The 19533-nt window shown below is 34.8% G+C and overlaps 1 long non-coding RNA gene across 5 annotated transcripts in view; it reads left to right on the top strand.

Annotated features, from left to right (window-relative positions):
• LOC140603136 (uncharacterized) overlaps positions 1–19533 on the top strand; it is a 54933-nt gene that overhangs the window by 13239 nt on the left and 22161 nt on the right. Inside the window, exon 3 of one of the 5 annotated variants that reach the window (XR_012006179.1) lies at positions 15558–16383. The exons of the other annotated variants lie outside the window; for them this stretch is intronic. This is a non-coding gene — a long non-coding RNA (uncharacterized lncRNA). Of the gene's footprint in view, positions 1–15557; positions 16384–19533 lie in introns of those variants that run through there. 5 annotated transcript variants of the gene reach the window in all.

Here is a 19533-nt window from a genome sequence, read left to right as displayed (position 1 = left end):
AATGGTATTTACAAAATAATTTTGTATCTAAAAACAAAAATAAAAATATTACTGGCAAGAATGGACACTCTAACACAAATCAATGCTATTCAAGGAACTTCCACCTTGACTACTGTGCCAGTAAGTGGGGATCTCTGAGCCACTAAAAGCTTGAGGCCAGAACAGAAGGCAGTTGTATAAAAGGAACTTTACATATTTGCATGCAATAGGCAGGCTTGTATTGAGAATATTTAAAAGAAAAGAAGAGAGTTATTTGTATCTCAGACTTGGGCTTTGGAGGATCCCTAAGAAATCCTTTCCACTAGATTTATGAGTTCAGGATTTCATCTGCCTAATTTCTGAAGAAATCTATAACAAAATAAGGTCAGAATTCTTAGCTATTTAAGATAAATTTCTGTCCATGTGTTCTGGAAAATTCCCAGATGAATCACTTAGTTGGCTTTCTTAAGGATAAACGACTCAACACCTTTTTTTCTAATATGGAATAAAATGAGACATATTGAAGAAAACAAACATAAAAGAAGTAAATATCATATCTGACACCTGAGTCTATGCCTCAGAAAATTATGGGTTTTTTATTGTTGTTGTTCTTGTTCTTATTTTAGTGTGTCGTCAGAAGAAATATAGAAATATCTAGAAATAATTCTTCATCTTTTGACATTCTGTTTTAGTTAGCATAGTTCCTGGGAAAACTATGTACAATTGACTGAGTTAATTGCTTCCATTTGAAAACCAAGACAGAAGTTGTCTCAACCAGATGCCAAATCAGGTTCAGTGATACTGATGGAATAGCTAAAGGCAATAGAGATTTTATTAGGTTAGTGAAACAATATATCTCAAAATTTACAATAGATGGCATTTAATGCAATTTCACTGGTTTCGTCATGAACACTTAAATGTTGCTTTTAACAAATTTGTAGCTCCAAATGGAATTGATCTAGAAGATCAGAAAAGCAGAGAAGGAGGATGTATGCCAAAATTTAAGAAGGTCAAAAGAAACTGGAATGTTAACATGTGAATAAAGCTTAGTGAATTTAATATTATTTCCATTGTTTTGGAGGCAATGTACTTTGTCATCTCCATGCTGACAAGTAGACAAAAATGCATTTCAAGAAATAGGCCTCTTCATTTTCACCAAATACTATCCTGATAAATCGTGAAAATGAAGAGGCCTGTTTCTTGAAATGTGAGGGCTTAAGCGTGGCCAGATACGAAATAATAATTGAAGCATTTTTCTGATTACGTAGATATAGATATATTTCTTTACTTTAGCAAATTCAAATGTAAAGCTTTCTTTGGCTTACAAAGAACAAAATATAAAAATTCTTCAGTCTTCTTCAGACATATATTGCTGTATTTGAACAGACTCCAATATGAAAGTTACCTTATCTAATAGTTATTCAAGAAGATGGAAAGAGTTAATAATAACTAATGAGATGCTTTAAATATGGCTTCCCCTGTTACTAATAAATTATTTCTTTTAAAAACTACCTCTTTGGTAATTAGTTTGTGAGCATATGTGTGTTGAGAAATTGTGTTGGAGGATTGGGCCAAGGGACACAAGCTTAGGGAGAAGCATGGGCATCAATCTTTTTTTTTTTTAAAGACTTTATTTATTTATTCATGAGAGACACAGAGAAGGAGAGAGAGAAAGGCAGAGACAGGCAGAGGGAGAAGCCAGCTCCATACAGGGAGCCTGACATGGGACTCGATCCCAGGACTTCAGGATCATGCCCTGGGCAGAAGGCAGGTACTAAACCGCTGAGTCCCCAGGGACCCCTAGTTTTTTTTCTTAATTTAAATTCAATTTATTTAACATATAGTGTATTATTAGTTTCAGAGGTAGAATTTAGTGATTCATCAGTTGCATATAACACCCAGGGCTCGTTATATCACGTGCCCTCCTTAATGCCCATCCCCCCCATCCACCTCACATAGGAATCAATCTTTTTTTTTTTTTTTTTTTTTTCAAAGAGTGAGCATGAGAGAGGGGAAAGGGCGAAGGGAAAAGCAGACTCCCTACTGAGCAGGGACCTCGATGTGGGGCTCTATCGCAGGACTCTGGGATCATGACCTGAGCCAAAGGCTTAATCAAAGGCTTACCTGACTGAGCCACCTGGGCACCCCAATGTGGGGAATCAATCTTAAAAGGGTTTTCTTTTACAAAGAGGCTCTGCAAGAAGCAATTTTTATCATGCAAGACCATGCAGTCTGAAAGAACTTGCATAAGGAAATTGGGGTGATGCCTTCCCTTGCCATGGCCGTCACAGAGGAACTGTTCTTATCTGCATTGTGATCAGAGCACAGGAAAAGCATAATGGACTTACCTATTGTATCCTACTGAGGCAAGGACTGTGCCAGGGGAATGGAAAGCCAGGAGAAAAATGCATCTTCTTGCTCGCTCCATAAGAGCTTAGTAACCTAGAGGCTTCCAAACAGGGCTCTCAGCCTGGGTGTCACAGCTTGCCAGTCCATTGGCTCCTAGCCAACTGGTGATTGAATTCATTTTTATATTCTTAGCACCTGGGGAAGACATCCTCAGTAGGAGTAAGGAAATAAAAATGAATCCTTAATATAAGAAAACATTTCAAAAAAATTAGAAGAGGATGAAAAAGTTTTATAATTTTAAAAACAACAATAACATGATTTTTTTATATAAAAAAGGTTAATAAGGGGAATCTTAAAACAGATTGCTAACAATTGATGATTGCAAATCATCAATTCGGAAAATCAAATGTCAGAATCCTCACAACACAAAGCAATGACAGTTTGAGAGTAATGGGTTGAATTATCCTATTACAGGATAAATGCCAGGTTAGATTAAGAAAAGATCCAGCTATGTGCTTTTTATAAGGCACAAAACGAAATAAAATTACATAGAAAAGCTAATAATAATGACATGACTAAGAAGGTTCTAAACAAATGATAATTTTAAAAATCAGATAAAGTAAGATATAACACTAAAAGCATTAAATGAGGCCCCAAACAAGTATATTTATAATGATAAAGACTAGATTAGGGCCTTCCAGTTTCAGATATAAAGAGCTTGGGAGTTGCAATTCCTATCCTCACAAGAGAAAGCTGGACAAACTGGAAATCAATGATTTTTCTGAGACCTATCAGAGAATTAAATTTGCAGAGATAGGAAAATCCGGAGTCTTGCAGCTGAAATCTGTTCATTTGGAGCAGAGGCCACTAGAACCATACACTGGAGCCATCGGAAGCTTTAATGGTCATTTTGAGAAATTACTGGAGGCTGAGTGTGAATTGGTATGAGAGTGAGACACTCCTGGGGGCTGAAGTCCTAGGGAGCTCCATGCCTCATGGGCTTTACTTTGAGAAACTCCCACAGGTTGTCACAGTGAAGACTGGAGAGAACGGGAAAGGAAGAGTAAACCGCAGTGATGTATGCCCAGAGCCTTCTCTGTAACAAAGACCTACCCTCCAGGGGCAAAGCTGTTCGCTCCTTCCAGCCCCCTCCAGCCTTCCTGTTCACCTATGTGGGAAGCTATACAAGAAGAAACACTTGTGAAGGTCACAGGCCAGATACACAGGCCCCAGTGAAAAGACTGAGATTTAATCAGGAGATTATAGAACACCCTCCCTCATCCATACCTAACGGTCACACCCAAAAGTCTGGATAATAACCATATGCTAAAGCTGAGAGAAACAGACTCTCCCTGAAAAGTACTTTTAAAAGTCCAAGGTCAAGAAAGGAGACAACAATAAGAACCCAAGAAGAATTTTTGAAGTTTTTGGCACCGATGACTAATCAAGCAGTAAGTAAAGTCCAACTGTTAACTAGATTAACAATTAACATAAAACTTCACACTAAAGGCCATTTACCTCAGTTCCTGTATGTACAGCCTTCATGAAAAAGACCACAAAGCATGATAAAAAGCAAGAACGAAACCATCTAAAGAGACACACAGTAAGCATCAGAAGCCAAACTCAGATAGGATACAGGTGTTGGGATTATCCAACAGGGAATTTAAAATACTTATGATGGGTATAGTAAGGGCTGTAATGGGAAAAGTATGGAAAAAGTAGCAACATGAAAGAATGCATGGGTAATGGAGACACACAGATGCAAGTTCTCTCTGGCGGGATGGGCAATATGGGCAAAGGGGAGTGGGAGGTACAGGCTTCCAGTTACAGAGTAAGTCACAGGGATGAAAGGTCCAGGGTAGGGAATATAGTCAGTGGTAGTGCAATAGCATTGCATGATGACAGATGGTAGCCCCACTTGTGGCGAGCATAACGTAACATACAGACTTCTCACATTATTATGTCGTACTCCTAAAACTAATGTAACATTGTGGACCAACAACACTTCAATAAACAAGAAAAAAAAAAGAAAAAAAGATAAGAATATCACAAATGAATGCCTTCGACCTCATTAGAGAAGACTGGACACAGCAGAAGTATAAGTAGCTTTACTTAAAGAATTTAGAACAATCACAAACTTTCATTCATCACATTCTATAGCCAAGACATTGAAAACAAAAAATTCTGCTAATAAAGAAAAAAAGTGGGACGCCTGGGTGGCTCAGTGGTTGAGTGTCTGCCTTCAGCTCAGGGCATGATCCCAGAATCTAGGATCAAGTCCCATGTCGGGCTCCTTGCAGGAAACCTGCTTCTGCCTCTGCTTCTCTCTCTGTGTCACTCATGAATAAATAAATAAAATCTTTAAAAAAAAAAAAAGAGAGAGAGAAAGAGAAGACTAATTGACCATATAATTGTGGGTTTAGTTCTTGGGTTTCTATTCTGTTCCCTTGACCTATGTGTCTATTTTTGTGCCAGTACCATACTGTTTTGATTACTACAGCTTTGTAGCATATCTTGAAATCTGGGATTGTGATATCTCCAGTTTTGTTCTTCTTTTTCAAGATTACTTTAGCAATTTGAGGTCTTTTGTGCTTCCATACAAATTTTAGGATTGTTTGTTCTAGTTTTGTGAAAAACACTACGGGTATTTTAATAGAGATGGCATTAAATCTGTAGATTGCTTTGCGTAGTATACACATTTCAATAATATTTGTTCTTCCAACTCATGAACATGCAATGTCTTTTCATTTATTTGCATCATTTTGAATTTATTTCATCAGTGTTTTATCGGTTTCAGAGTATAGGTCTTTCACCTCATAGGTTAAATTTATTCCTGGGTATTTTTTGGAATTGTAAATGGGACCATTCTCTTAAATTCCCTTTCTGCTACTTCATTATTAGTGTGGAGAAATTTTTGTACAATGGATATTTGTATATTGATTTTGTATCCCGCTACTTTACTAAATTCACTTATCAGTTCTAGCAGTTTTTTTGTGGAGTCTTTAGGTGAACCATAGCTTCTGAACAGGGCCAAACCACAAATATTCCAGGGTCTCCACAGGAACACCTGCAACTTGTTTCAGTAATGGACTTTTACTCAGTGACAGCCTTACCAACCAATTCTGTGTAGCTGAGATTAGATTTTTGCCACCAACATCAATCACAATTATTTGTAAACAACATATGCAGCATTCCCTTTTGTCTTTAAAAGCCCCTAACTTTTGTTCCCTACTGGAACACAATTTGAGTTGTTTCCTGAATCTGTACTCTCAAGTTGCAATTCTAAATCCCAAATAAATTCTTTAGTTTAAGTAATAATAAAAATAAACAAATTTTAAATAAAAAGAGAAGTATGCAATTCTACAATCATAGTGGAAGATTTTAAACACACTTCTTTCAAAAATTATCAGATCATATGGACAAGAAAACCCAAAAGACATAAAATTTGTACAGTTTTTTTGCTTCTTTTGTTTCTTTTATTAATAAGATATATGATCTTGTTTCACCTAAATTGGTCTGTGGGTCTTTTTCCCATCTCTGTCTGGTTTGGGACCACATGATGCTGAAGCTAAAATCTGAATGGCACAATTAACATAAGTGGTTTAATACAGAGAGAACTTCATAACCAATAAACAAAAAAAATTACAAGGAAAATTTTAATTTTTAAATAATCTTATGCAAAACCCAAATTCTTTGCCCCTGCAATAGTAGAAAATGACTACTTATAAAGCCATAGTAAATAACCCAACTAATTTCAGGGGGAAAAAATCTACACAGGCTTCATTTTTAAGCTACAATGCAATAAACTAGAAATTAACTATAAATGACTAGAAACATACATACACATAAAGCCCTCATTTACAAAATTAAAAACACGTTTCAAAATACCACTTGAGTAACAGAGAAAATCAAAACTTAAAATACAATCTTTCAAAATTAATCATGAATCTCTGTATTTCAGAAGTAATGGATTTAGACCAAAGCATTACCAAGAAGAAAATTTATAAGTGTATTTATTAGAACACAAGAATATTTTAAATAAATGATTTAGACATTCAATCCAAGAAGTTGTATAAAAAGAACAAGGTTATTTCCTTTTAAATATAAAAGAAAGCATAAAAGCAAAAGCAAAAATTAATTAAAATAAAGAACAAATTATACCAACTAAGTGAAATAACCTCTGGCAAAGTCTTATTTTGTACCAAACAAAATATATTAGGAACATATTACATATTACTAGTAATAAGAAAAGAGACATAAAAGAAGAAGGATACGGGATAAACTTAGATGCTGTAGATGATATTCAAGGAGATACATAACCAAAATTGACTTGAGAAGCCATAGTCATAATTGACTCAAAAGGCCAATACTCATAGTATATATTGAAAGGCATATTGGATTTTTATTGCAAGGATTGACAAACCTTTTCTTCTACAGGGCCAGATCATTAATGTTTGAGACTTTTCCAGCAATACTATCATTTTTGCAAATATTCACCTCTGCCATTGCAGCATGAAAGCCATCATAGGAAATTCCTGGGAGTGGCTGTGTTTGAAAAAAGCATGTGGAATGGTGGAAGTGCCCCTAGGGCCCCTGTCAATGACAGCTCAAATCATTGCTACTCTTTTCTTAGGTCTCCTCTATATTTAAGAGAAGAAGCCTGGGGTTATATTTTCCAAAATCTGTTTACGGCATGGTTCCGAGTTAGAGTCCACAAACAACAGAAACCCACGTGCGATGTAAGCAGTGGAAGAGTAGGAGAAAACCATCATTGTTGGAATTAATTGAAGACAGCTTAGCAGGGCTTATAAGTAGGTGGGTTACATTTGCCAAATTCTGGGACATAGCAAGCCTGTTTGGCTCTCCCATCAAGTTACATTCTACAGTTTAGACATTTCCATTTGGGCCTCCATTTTCCATTTCTTTAGTTTCTTTATTTATGTTGAACCTGGGGAAAGAAGGAATGGTGGTGACATCTGGGGAGAGGCCTTCAAGATTTCAACAAGTGTTTTTTTAAATCTATAGTTACAAATAATACATACTGTAAATACAACATACAAAAATATTTTAAATGACAAAGTTTTCAGTGCATATAAAACAAAAAAAAGTAATTTAAAAAGGATTTAATTTATAAGAGCAATAAGAAAAACAAACACTTAGGAATAAAACCTAAAAAAAAGTAAGTAATATGTACATCAAGAAAACTTTAAAACTCTACCGAAGAATGTGAAGAAAGAACAAAATAAATGAGGAACCAGACCACACCCCTAAGTGGGGATTATTCAATACTGTAAAGATGATGACATTTTCCAAATTAATCTTTAAAGTCAATGAAATTCTCAAGAAAACCCAAACAAGTTTGGAGGCCCAAATGTTATTATCTTAACAATTAGGACCCAATCCAAATGGCGTTAGTTGACTTTGGTGCTGGTATGAAAAAAAATGGTCTTATTTTTTTTTTACCCCAATATTTATTCGATTATTCCAAGATCACATATTGATTAGTCCATCTTTTCCATGCTGATTTGGATCTGTGAAACTATTTCTGGACCCTCTATCCAGTTTCATTAATCTTTTTATCTATAATTCAGTGGTTTCAACCAGGAGGCTGTTTTTTAAAAGGCATGTAATTATCCACTGAAGAGGACATGACCATGCTAGAAACCCTAAGGGTCTATTATAAATCTTTCACTGAGACTTTTCATGAACTTCTCATAGCATCTTTGACTACTGATACGTTAAACACCATAGGGTATGTCAGTTTTAATAACCTAGAGTTTTTCTAGAGAGCAGATTCTAGAGCCTTTTTCTGCTCAGTGCCCTACTTAAAGGTGGCTAACTCTTGTGTTACTGGATTCAGAAGTCAGAGCCATATTCTTAGATATGCCACGTGGTACCTCTGTAACCCAAATGAACCTACATGGCACAGTTCCTTCTATTTAGTGGTACAAAACACAATAATCTACCCTTTACTTTATAAAGATCACTAGACCCCTAAAAGTTATACTGACGCAATGTGTCCCTGAATATATGCGGGTTTTATTTATTTATTTATTTATTTATTTATTTATTTATTTATTTTGCGGGTTTTATTTCCAACCTTTGGAACACATGTATCTTCTTAAGGCCTCTGATCCACAAACCACTTCTCGTCCATTCAGTCCAATTAGTATAATGGCATTAATATAGTAGACCAGTGACATTCTGTGGGATATTGAGAGGTACAGGTTGCCTTAGACTATATCATGGCAAGGTGCAAGAGAGCTATCGTAGCTCTGGGACAGAACTCTAAAAGTCTATAAATGTCTCCTGTATTTATACTATTACAATAGTATAAATAAATTCTATTTATGATCCTCTTTTCTGATAAGATTGGAAAAGAACACTTTCATTAAATCAATGGCTATATTCCATGCACCTATTATTCTACTCGGGAGAGAAAACCACATCTGGCCCAGCAGCTACAATTTGGGCTACTACTTGGCGCACTTCGTGGCAGTCCAGTTATCCTCCTGTTGCAGTCAGGCAACAGATGATCCAGCTCTGAAATCACATATCAGCATCTGCTTTTTTAAACATTTCCTGGCACTAACTGCTGCAATTTGGCTTCTCTATTAAACAGACTTTGAGATAAAGATTAGTTTGCCAGACATTTGTTAAGGAGTGCTCTTGGGAACCCAGAAATGTAAAAGAGATAGAAAGGAAAGAAGACTGGACAGAGAGAGAAGTGGATCTGTAATGCCTCCCAACAAGAATGAGCCTCTGGACTTCATGGAGAGGTCTGGAGCTAGAATGGCTTTTCAGAGTTGTGTTGAGTTAGGGAGAGGTTACGGGCCTTTGCGTCTCTCATGCTGATCAGTCATTGGATGCTGGTAACTCCAGAAATAAGTGCAGCTTTGAATGAGACAGATTTTTTTAGCCAAGGCAGTCCCCATGAAGGGCTGACAGTTGAGAACAGTCTTTTAGGAGCCTTACCAGCAGCTAAAAACAAGTCTTTCATTTATTAAGGAAAATATGAGCTGCTCATCAGAGCATCCACCACAATCAGATGACAGTATATGGGGGCTATTTCTGTGCTTTCTATTCTATTCGTTTATTCAACTTCTCTATCCTTGCACAAATTTCATGTTTTAATAATTACAGTAGTTTTAAAATAGATCTTGGTAGTGACTAGCATTTTTTTTCTTTGATATTACTATTGTTAGTTCTTTCCATATGCATTTTAGAATAACCTTATCACTTTTGATTTTTAAAAAACCTCCTGGGATTTTGGTTGTGATTGCATAGAATCTATACATGCTTAGGGGAAATTGGCTTCTTTACAATACTGTGCCTTCCAATGAGCATAAATTACTTCCTTCTTCAATCTTGGTACAAATTTTAGTTTCTAGTGTAGATGCTTTGAATATCTTTTGATACATTTATTCCTAGACATTGGATGTTTCTTGCTGCTATTATGATGGTACTTTTTCTTTGTAGTTTCGTTGCTAGAATGCACACAATTTTTGTAGATTGAACCCATATCCAATATCCTTACTAAATTCAGTTATTAATTCTAACTTTTTATACATTTTTTATATTTCCTAGGTACACAGTTACTATGTCTATGAATAGTGATCATTTTATTTCTTCTTTACCAGTTATTATATACCTTTCCTAAGAGGAAAGGGCAAGGCCCTATTTACTGGCTGAACTTTCAGCACAACATCAAGTGAAATAGTGGTAATGAACCTCCTTATCTCATTCCTAATTTCAATATTTCACCATTGTGTAAGATGTTTGCTCTTATATTCTTATAGAACTTATAGATTAAGATATTTCCCTACTATTTCTAGTAGTCTCAGAATTTCTATTGTGAATAAGTTAAATTTTGTCAAATGATTTTTATAAATTTATCAAAATAATCATGTGATTTCCCTCCTTGTCTTTTTTTTTAGTGTGGTAAACTACATAGATTATATTTTTAATATTAAACCAAATTTACATGAGAAAAAACTCATTTGGTATTGGTGTATGTGTGTATGTATATGTATACAAGTTGATTAACATATTTTATATATGTATTATATATGTACTCTTACAATAAAGTAAGCTGTACTGTATTTATTGGAAAAAAATCCACGTGTAAGTGGACTCAGAGCTGAAACCCTGTGTTGTTCAAGGGTCAACTGTACTAAATTCTAACTGCTAATATTTTGCTAAAAATTTTTTTAAAGATTTTATTTATTTATTCATGAGATACACAGAGAGAGGGAGAGAGAGGCAGAGACATAGGCAGAGGGAGAAGCATGCTCCATGCAGGGAGCCTGATGTGGGACTTGATCCTGGGACTCCAGGATCATGCCCTGGGCTGAAGGCAGGCGCTAAACCGCTGAGCCACCCAGGGATCCCCCTTGTTAAAAATTTTTGCATTCACGTTTACATTTGGTCTGTAAAGTTCCTTTCTTGTAATTTCTCTCTTTTTTTTTAGGCATTTATTTATTTATTTATTTATTTATTTATTTATTTTTGAGAGAGAGAGAGAGAGGGAGAGAGTGAGAGCACGAGTGGAGAGGGGCAGAGGGAGAAGCAGACTTCCTGCTAGCAGGGAGCGAAACATGGAACTCAACTCCAGAACTCCCAGGATCATGACCTGAGCCAAAGGCAGATGCTTAATGGACTGAGCCACCCAGGTGCCCCTCCTTTCTTGTAATTTCTTTGCCAGGGTTTTGAATCAAAGGGCGGATGCTATTTGTATAAGGAACTAGTCCCCACTCTCCCTGTCCTTTTTCTTTTCACTTCTTGGGAGAATCTGTGTCTGACTGGTATTATTTCTTATTTTCATTTCTTCTTTAAATGTTTGGAAAGATACATCAGTGAAATTTTCTGGGCCTGGGATTTTTACTTTGAGAAGGTTGTTTTTGGTTGTTGTTGTTGTTGTTTTTTAAATAACATATTCAATTTTAATTTTTAAACTATTAAAGAATGATATTCAGTGCCTTTTTATTCAATGTATGTTATCTATCAAGTTATGGATGGAATGTATGTCATGCACCATTGTGATAGAGGTTGAGGATACAATGGTGATCCTGTGATCCCATAGTGAGCCTATGCTGAAGATATTAAGGTGAGATGTGTTCTTGTGGAATCAATATTCTAAAGGGGGAGACAGACTTTTGTCAGTAAGATAGCAATAAATACAGAATTTCAATTTTAATGACTTCTAAGTAGAGGTTCAGGGTGCCATCAGAGTTGATAATGGGAAATCTCATCTAGGCATATTAAAAACAGATTTTCGTGAGGAAACAATCTTTGAAAATAGATGTTTTCAACCTATTTTCATACCTTTTAATTATTTCCTTTATCTTTAAAAATATTCTCTTAATTTAGCTGCTTCTTTACATAGCTACTTCTCCATGGTGGGCTGTAAATGCAGTTGTATCTCTATTACAGTCCGAAACATCCATCTTAGAAGGAAAATCCAATTCTCTTCGTGAGCTTCAACCTCTCCCTACTTAAGTGGGAAAGTCATTCCTTAGTATTCTCTTACTGCCATTGCTTCTCCCTGCCACATGGTGTCTCTGTTGACAACTGGTCCTCCACAATCAGCTAGGTGATGGAGTCCATAAATCTTCAAAGGATTCTCATCTATTCTCTAAGAATTTATGAAACAAATATCTACACTGTTTTGATTGATATAGTCGACTTGCTTTGTGCTTATTTCTCTGAGCCATATTCAGCCATTGCCCAGACTCTTGGAGTGCTGTTTCAAATTTTTTTCAAGAGATGTCTCTGCAGTTCTGAACGTGTCTTGTTCCAGAACCTTGTCTTTATACTTCTCAAAACTCAAAGGACTCCAGATGCCCTTTCTTCTCAGTTTATCTATCTGCCTTCGTAAGGATTCTGAGACTAAATGTCCTGGCCCAACACCATTCAAAACACAAAAGATGCCTATATAGCCCATTTAATAGACAAAAGCGTGTACTCTGTTTGCTCAGAAAGACAGAGGGATCTACTTCCAGATCTCAGAGGAAATTTGTCTTCTTAAGTATTACTGAGGAAACTTTCTAGTACTTCTTTCACTAGAACAAAGAAATGGAAAAACAAACAAACATCAGTTTAATTTGGGGGATATATATATATATATATATATATACAGTAAAATGCTCTTTAATTACATACCTTTCTTTTGTTCTAGCTAACATTCACATGAAGAAAGAATAATAATAATAATAATTAGTTATAATCTTGTGAAAATACCTCACATATATAATTACAATATTCAGACTGCCCTGTGGGCTTTTCTTCTCTATTATAAGCAACACAATTCTTTCAATCTTTCCTCAGGTTACTATTTTCTATCCTTTTATTCATTTTCCTTCCTCATTCTTCACTGATCTGTTCCAGTTTGTCCACATCTTTTAAAAAGTGCGGTGACCAAAAAGTAGCAACAATATCCTAATAAAGAGCTCATGAATGCATAATACAGCAGAAAGATTACTTCCAAATGTCCCATGAATTATTCCTTTTAATAAATTCCAGAATCATAATAGCTTGGGTTCAGCGTCAAGACTCCAGGTTTTTCTTTTATATTTTTGTCTGGTCGGTCCTTTCCATTTAAACAAAAAAAAGTACTGAATTTTATTGTGCTTTGGAAACCAATATTTTTGCTAATGTCACTTTGATTCTTATTTTGACATTTCAGAAAAATGGCAACATTTCTAAATGCTAAGTTATTCCACATCTCAATCCCTTTATATATGCTAGATTGATCATTTAGGAATTTCTATTTATTGACTTTTAAAATAACTACTTTGTACTCCTCCCAATACCATAACATTTATGGAGAAAAGCAAAATTTAGACAATAACTAACAATGGCTTTCTGATTCTGGGCATATCTGATTGTATTTTCTCCAACTTCAGCAATGATGCAACAATTTTATACAAAACAAAGACCCATTTCTATTACACTTCTTTCAACTTCTTTCAACAAAGTGCTATAACTAAAGAGGATCTTTTCTGTTAGTTTTGTATGCCAAGGCATCTATGTACCTGAAAGCAAATCAGTGGATTAAATAATTTCTTTATAATTTCATAGCCCCATTAATTTATGTAAGGTCACTTCTATAGCATATCATCTCACTGTTCTGAAAACAGCAAAATTTATTGTATTTTTCTTCAATAATTAATTCAATCAAATACTCCCTAATCCATGAATTTTGAAATAACATTCAGAATCATTAAATAAACCCCACAATGAGGAACATGAAGTTCAGGCAACTTAAAAAATTTGTCCAAAATCAATTAATGATACAAATTGGATTAAAAACTGGTGTTTGTGATGCAAATTATGAGGTTTTCTTCTTCTCCATAACACCATATTCTGAATTTGCCATTTCAATAACTCTTAATGAAATGTAGAGTTAAATCTAATATGTAGAAGATGTAAGTCTATGACAAACTTAAGTATCAAAGAGTTGTAGCTTTATAGCAGAAAAAAAGATTTTATTAGCATTGGTTAGTTCGATGTAAACACTTTCTAATTAGAGCTAAATATACTTTGATAGGTATATTCAAAGAATGTAATGGGGCCCTTGGGTGGCTAAGTCAGTTAAGGCTCTGCCTTAAGCTCGGGTCATGATCTCCAGGTCCTGGGATAGAGCCCTGAGTGCTGAGCAAGGAGCCTGCTTCTCCCTCTCCCTCTGCTGCTCCCCCTGCTTGTGCTCCCTCTCTGTGTCAAATAAATAAATAAATAAATAAATAAATAAATAAATAAATAAATAAATAAAATCTTAAAAAAAAATAATGTAATAACTAAATATTGCCAATAATTGCTTTATCATAGTTGTGGGTTTTGATACATTGCATCTTAGTTCCAAATTCATCCTTCTATAGGGGGTCTAAAGCTACAGGTGGATCTCTACAGATTACACTTCATAGACTCCTTCAATAGCAATTTTCCTTTTTTTTTTTTAAGATTTTTATTTCTCTATTTGACAGAGAGAGAGAGAGAGAGCACAAGCAGGGAGAGTGGCAGGCAGATAGTTTCAGCAGTCAGCCTCTTCTGCTTCACTCTTCCTGCTCGGAGGGCTCAGCCACAGTCAGGAAGGGAGTGCTACTCAGAGGTCTGCCTGCAGCTTCTGGTTACCCTGCTCTCTTCCTTTTACTCCCCAACCCTGGGGTGGTAGCTACTTTCTGCTCCATTTTTTTGCAGATTCCCTTTGCTCCTAAATAGCCTGCTACATGTGAGTAGCAAAATCCCTGTATTAAATCCTCCTGTTTGAAAACTTCTGACATCTGACACAGGAGGTTATCCATATCAAGAAGACTTGACATCTGTTTTTCAGTATTATTCAGAATTTTGTAAATTTGGAATTCTCTACCATTAGAAAATTCTCTACCATTTTATCAGAGTGAGAAAGAGATAGAGAAAATTGGGACACTTAATGTCTAAGTGTCTACCTACCTTAGAATAAATAAACATCACTCAAATAACTAATCATGAAAAATAACAGATTTCATCCCAGAATTGGATTCTAAAGCCAATGCACAAAACAGAAATAAGATTCAATCAAATTATCCTTGAAAATCTCTTAATGGTTTGTGAGTGTATCACATGTAGTTCTGTGTAACGTACTATATTGAATGTATTTATATAAAATGTGTATAAAATGCACAGTGTACTTTTAATAGTACTCAATGCAAAATATAATTTAAATGATTGCTTTTGTTTTTAAGCATTTATGGCTGAAATTTTATAGTTTATATTTAAATAGTGCAACTAAGTCAGATATTTGGAGAATTGTGGGGGATATAAAAATTTAAATGTTATTATGTTTCCTAGGATATAGTTTTGGAATCCAAGAAGTAAATGTTAGCTAGCCAAGTTTTAGTTGTCTATAAATATGACACTTTTAAAATGCTTATATAAGCATAGAAGTACTTCCGCTAATTAGAAATGATTTAATATACTTTCTACAGCACATGTATTTTGTAAGGATTCTTCCTAGGAAGATTTAATAACTAGAGTGAACAAAATAAGTCCTTATAATTTCTGTTAATTTATAAACAGGATATAATGTTGCTCTGAAATACTCATGAAAATCTATTTTCAAAACTGTTGTTTTTAATGTTTTGCTGAAGGTAGTTCTCATCATGTTGATACATTATATCATAAAGATACACAAAGAGTGTTGGATTTTTTAAATGCAAGTTTTTACAGGTAGGAATCTTTTTTTTTTTTTAAAGATTTTATTTATTTATTCCTGAGAGACACAGAGAGAGAGGGGAAGACACAGGCAGAGGAAGAAGCAGGCTCCTTGCAGGGACCTGGATGTGGGCTTGATCCCAGGATCTCAGGATCACGCCCCATGCTGAAGAGAGATGCTGAACCACTGAGCCACCCAGATGCCCTGGAATCTTTTTATATAATCACAAGTATAATGATTAGTGTTTTTTAATATAGTTAATTTCATTCAGGTGAATTTTTGTGATTCTTGGAAATGTAATTTTATTGATAATTTTTATAGGCAATTTTACACTCTCTTAGAATTTATATCACTATCAGTCCTGTTCTCCATACGTTTATTCAATTATGTTATTCTCTATGCAATTATTTAAGCATGTTATTTTATACAATTTTAGAAAAACTACTTTCTCAAACTAACAGTAAAAACAATTATGGCAAATAGCTAACTTATTTAATTAGTTGGAAAATTATAAACATATTGCAACAGTATAAATTTATAATTTTCAATTACTAAAATGTATTCTTCTCTTTTACTTATTATTTTTTATTTAAGTACTTTACTACGATACTTTCTCTGGTAAGACAAAAGGGACTATTATATTCCAGAAGTATGTGAATTATAATATAGCTATCTTGGACCATGAGCTATGTAACAGTGAAGTGGATATTTGAGAGAAGTATCAGCAGAGTATTCAGATAAAAAGTTATTTTCTAACAAATACCCAAAAACTTTTTTAGAAGAATGTTTTTTGGAGTCATCTTTATTGGTATTTGAAATGTCTTTGCTGCTTTGTATACTTTGCTTGGCATAACCTTTGAATTAAAACCAGCTGCTTAATTAATAAAGCTTAGTCTTTAAAATTCACCAAACTTCAGACTTCGTTTTTATTAAGATCTTTCTTTCTTTCTTTCTTTCTTTCTTTCTTTCTTTCTTTCTTTCTTTCTTTCTTTCTTCTTTCTTTCTTTCTTTCTTTCAAAGAGAGAGCATGAGTTGGGGGCGAGGGCAGAGGGAGAGGCAGAGACTCTCAAGCAGATTCTGTGCTGAGTGGGGATCCCAACATGGGCTTAATCTCACAACCCTGAGATCGTGACCTGAGCCAAAGCCAAGAGTTGGATGCTCAACTGACTGAGCCACCCAGGAGCCCCAAGCTTCAGACTTTAAATACAGGGTTCCTGATTGAATTAGGAAGCTCTAGTTCAGCTAATAGTCTTCTCATTTAGTCCTGAACAAAATGAGACATAGATAAAATATGAGCCTGTTCTCTCATCTTCCCTCTCTAATACCTTGCTCTCCATCCATGTCATCCCAGAGTATAGGGCAGCTCCAACTGTCCTCTCAGTATCCTGGCCAAGCCTATCGTCCACAGATAGTGCTCTAGGCTCTAGTATGATGTTCTGTCCCATATATTCCCAGTCACATTTCCTAAAATTCAAGTAACCTGTCACAGCTGGAGATAAGCCATCTGATAATTCAGACAGTAGAAGGTAAATGAAAACTACCCCAGGACTTTGCAACATAAAACCGATTTTAGTTAGTGCAGCATGCTGACTGGGAACCATTGTAGGTGGGGGCTGTTGAGTCCTTATCACATGTACATATATTTTTAATATCCTGTCTCTCAGCTTTGGAAAGTAGTATCAAATACAGCAAGAGGGAAAAGATCTCTGTGAGGGTGAGTGAAAGGAAAGGTCTCCTCGAAGGTCTACAAGTTTAGAAGTTTGAAATTTTTTATTGCACTTTAAAGGATTGCTTTAATAATTCAGGTATACAAATTGTACTCTTGAAACTGAGGAAGCTGAGCCAGAAGAAAATAAATTTAATCTCACTTCAAAGAAAGACATGGACCGTAGTCTTCATCACAAAATAATGTGATTATTTTTTATTTGGCCATCACAAAGTATATTGTATTTTTAACCAGTTAAAGATGGAATCTTGGCATGATTTTATAAAACTTGAGCCAGATTAGCTTATTTTATTTGGATCCCTGGTTTATCTCAAGAGTTGGAATTCAGGACCAGCCCATTTGCAAAACTTTCTAATTATCTTCAGAGCCTGAACTAAGCCCTATACATCTTTACAAGAACTGTTTATCTTAGAATCTTGGCTTTTTGTGAAGAAATGAATACTCATCTTCAAGAACAAGTATGTAGAACATAATTATATTCAAATGATTTACCTAAGACTCACAGTAATAATTCTTATATTTGACATGTTAATAATATCATTGTCATAAAACAATTTACTATTGATGCAAAGTGAAGAGATATTATACAATATGTGTGAAGCGAGATTTTTCTCAGTTTCAAAGGAGGCCACAGTGAGTGGTTCTGCAACTTTGAGAACTCAATTGATTTTTTAAAATTTTACAGTGATATTAAGTATCTTTGGGTTGGTATAGATAATGATGAATAGATTAATTTTTATCTTTATTTTAAAAATTAGTTTAACTTCACTAAAATTTGCAGTTACAAGGGTGAATATCTACTGCCACTCCCGGAGAGCTGCCTTTATTAGAAGTTGGTCCTCTTATCTTGACCAAAGCATTTTCATGATTCAAAAAAGAGGCACATTATGATAAACAGCACTTTGCCTGTGATTTTCTTTTGCTGCATTCCTCTTTTTTCTGAGGGCCCCAATAATAAGGAGAGGTTCTAAATTTAAAAGATGTATGGGTTCAAACAATTATAGCAAATGATTAACTTGTTTAGTTAAACAAGACAACTTGGAAAGTCATAAACATATCATTATCATCCTTATCTATAAAATAAGTTTACAATGACTTAATTGTTGTTTGGGCATTGGGTTTAAAAAAAAAATAGTGCAGATAGAGTATTGACCTCTACATCTCAAGAACTAAGCACATCCTAATGTGGTGTATTTGCAAGGAAGTTAATATTTAAAGGCAGACAAAGAATGACTTTTTGGTGGCACTGACATGTTCTCATATGAAACCCTGGGTATCTTATGAAAAGTGCAAATTGTGATTCAGTAGGTCTGGGATGGAGCTCAGGAATCTGTTTTTTTAATTAACTAGACAGCAGTACCTGGTCCATGGAACACACTTTGAGTAGGAGGCTCTTGAGCAGTGTTACCAATACAACTTTCTGTAATGAAGAAAATATTCTATTATCTGTACTATTTCTTTTATAAAAGAAATAAGACATAATTGGCAAGTAAGTATGCAAATTATGACAAGTGAAATGAATTTTTTTATTTTGCTAATTTAACTATAAATTGCTACATATATCCAGTGATCATTTTAGTGAATGCCACTTCTCTAGACTGCCTATGAGTTAATACAGTATCCCTGGATGTCTAACCTGGTGTCTGAAAACTGAAAGAAGCCAATCTGATAAATATATATGCGATGTCTCCATATAATCAGCTTCTCTAATAAAAGGCAAATCTTCTAAACTTGGACATTTTGAAGTACACTCTCAGAATGAAGGACATATGCATTCTCAACAGGGATGACATTACCCCCAACATGATGAAAATTGGCTCTGGGTTAGGGGGTGGGGGTGCAAAGATAACATGTATGGTACTGTTTGATGACCCCCAAAGCTCAAATTTATCTGACAAAACCATATTCCTTAGTATTTAGTTTCTCTTGTTAGGAAGAATTTATATTTACTTTTATTTTTTCTCTTTAGAGAGGCAATATGTAAAAATGATTGAGAAACACATCTAAAATATGTATCATTATAAACCATATCTGAATTTGTTTTTTTTTTCCATACCTGAATTTGAATCAATTAGTTTAACAGGTCCCCAGACCACTCACCGAATGATAATTTCACTCTCTGTTAGAAAGTGTCATAAATGTGACACTTTTAGGGGACTATTTTGTCTCAGTGGGACTTAATTTCTTTAATAAAACGTTGCAAAGAATTTCTTGCTTTGCCTTTTAGGAAACAAAAATATGAGAGGGACAGGAGAAATATGCAATTAGTGGGGACTTATAAAAAACACGA

This window comes from Canis lupus, chromosome 13 (assembly GCF_048164855.1).
Source record: "Canis lupus baileyi chromosome 13, mCanLup2.hap1, whole genome shotgun sequence".
NCBI classification, from domain to species: domain Eukaryota; kingdom Metazoa; phylum Chordata; class Mammalia; order Carnivora; family Canidae; genus Canis; species Canis lupus.
The sequence above is the reverse complement of the archived record's forward strand: the minus strand, read 5'-3'. Positions and strand labels throughout refer to the sequence as shown.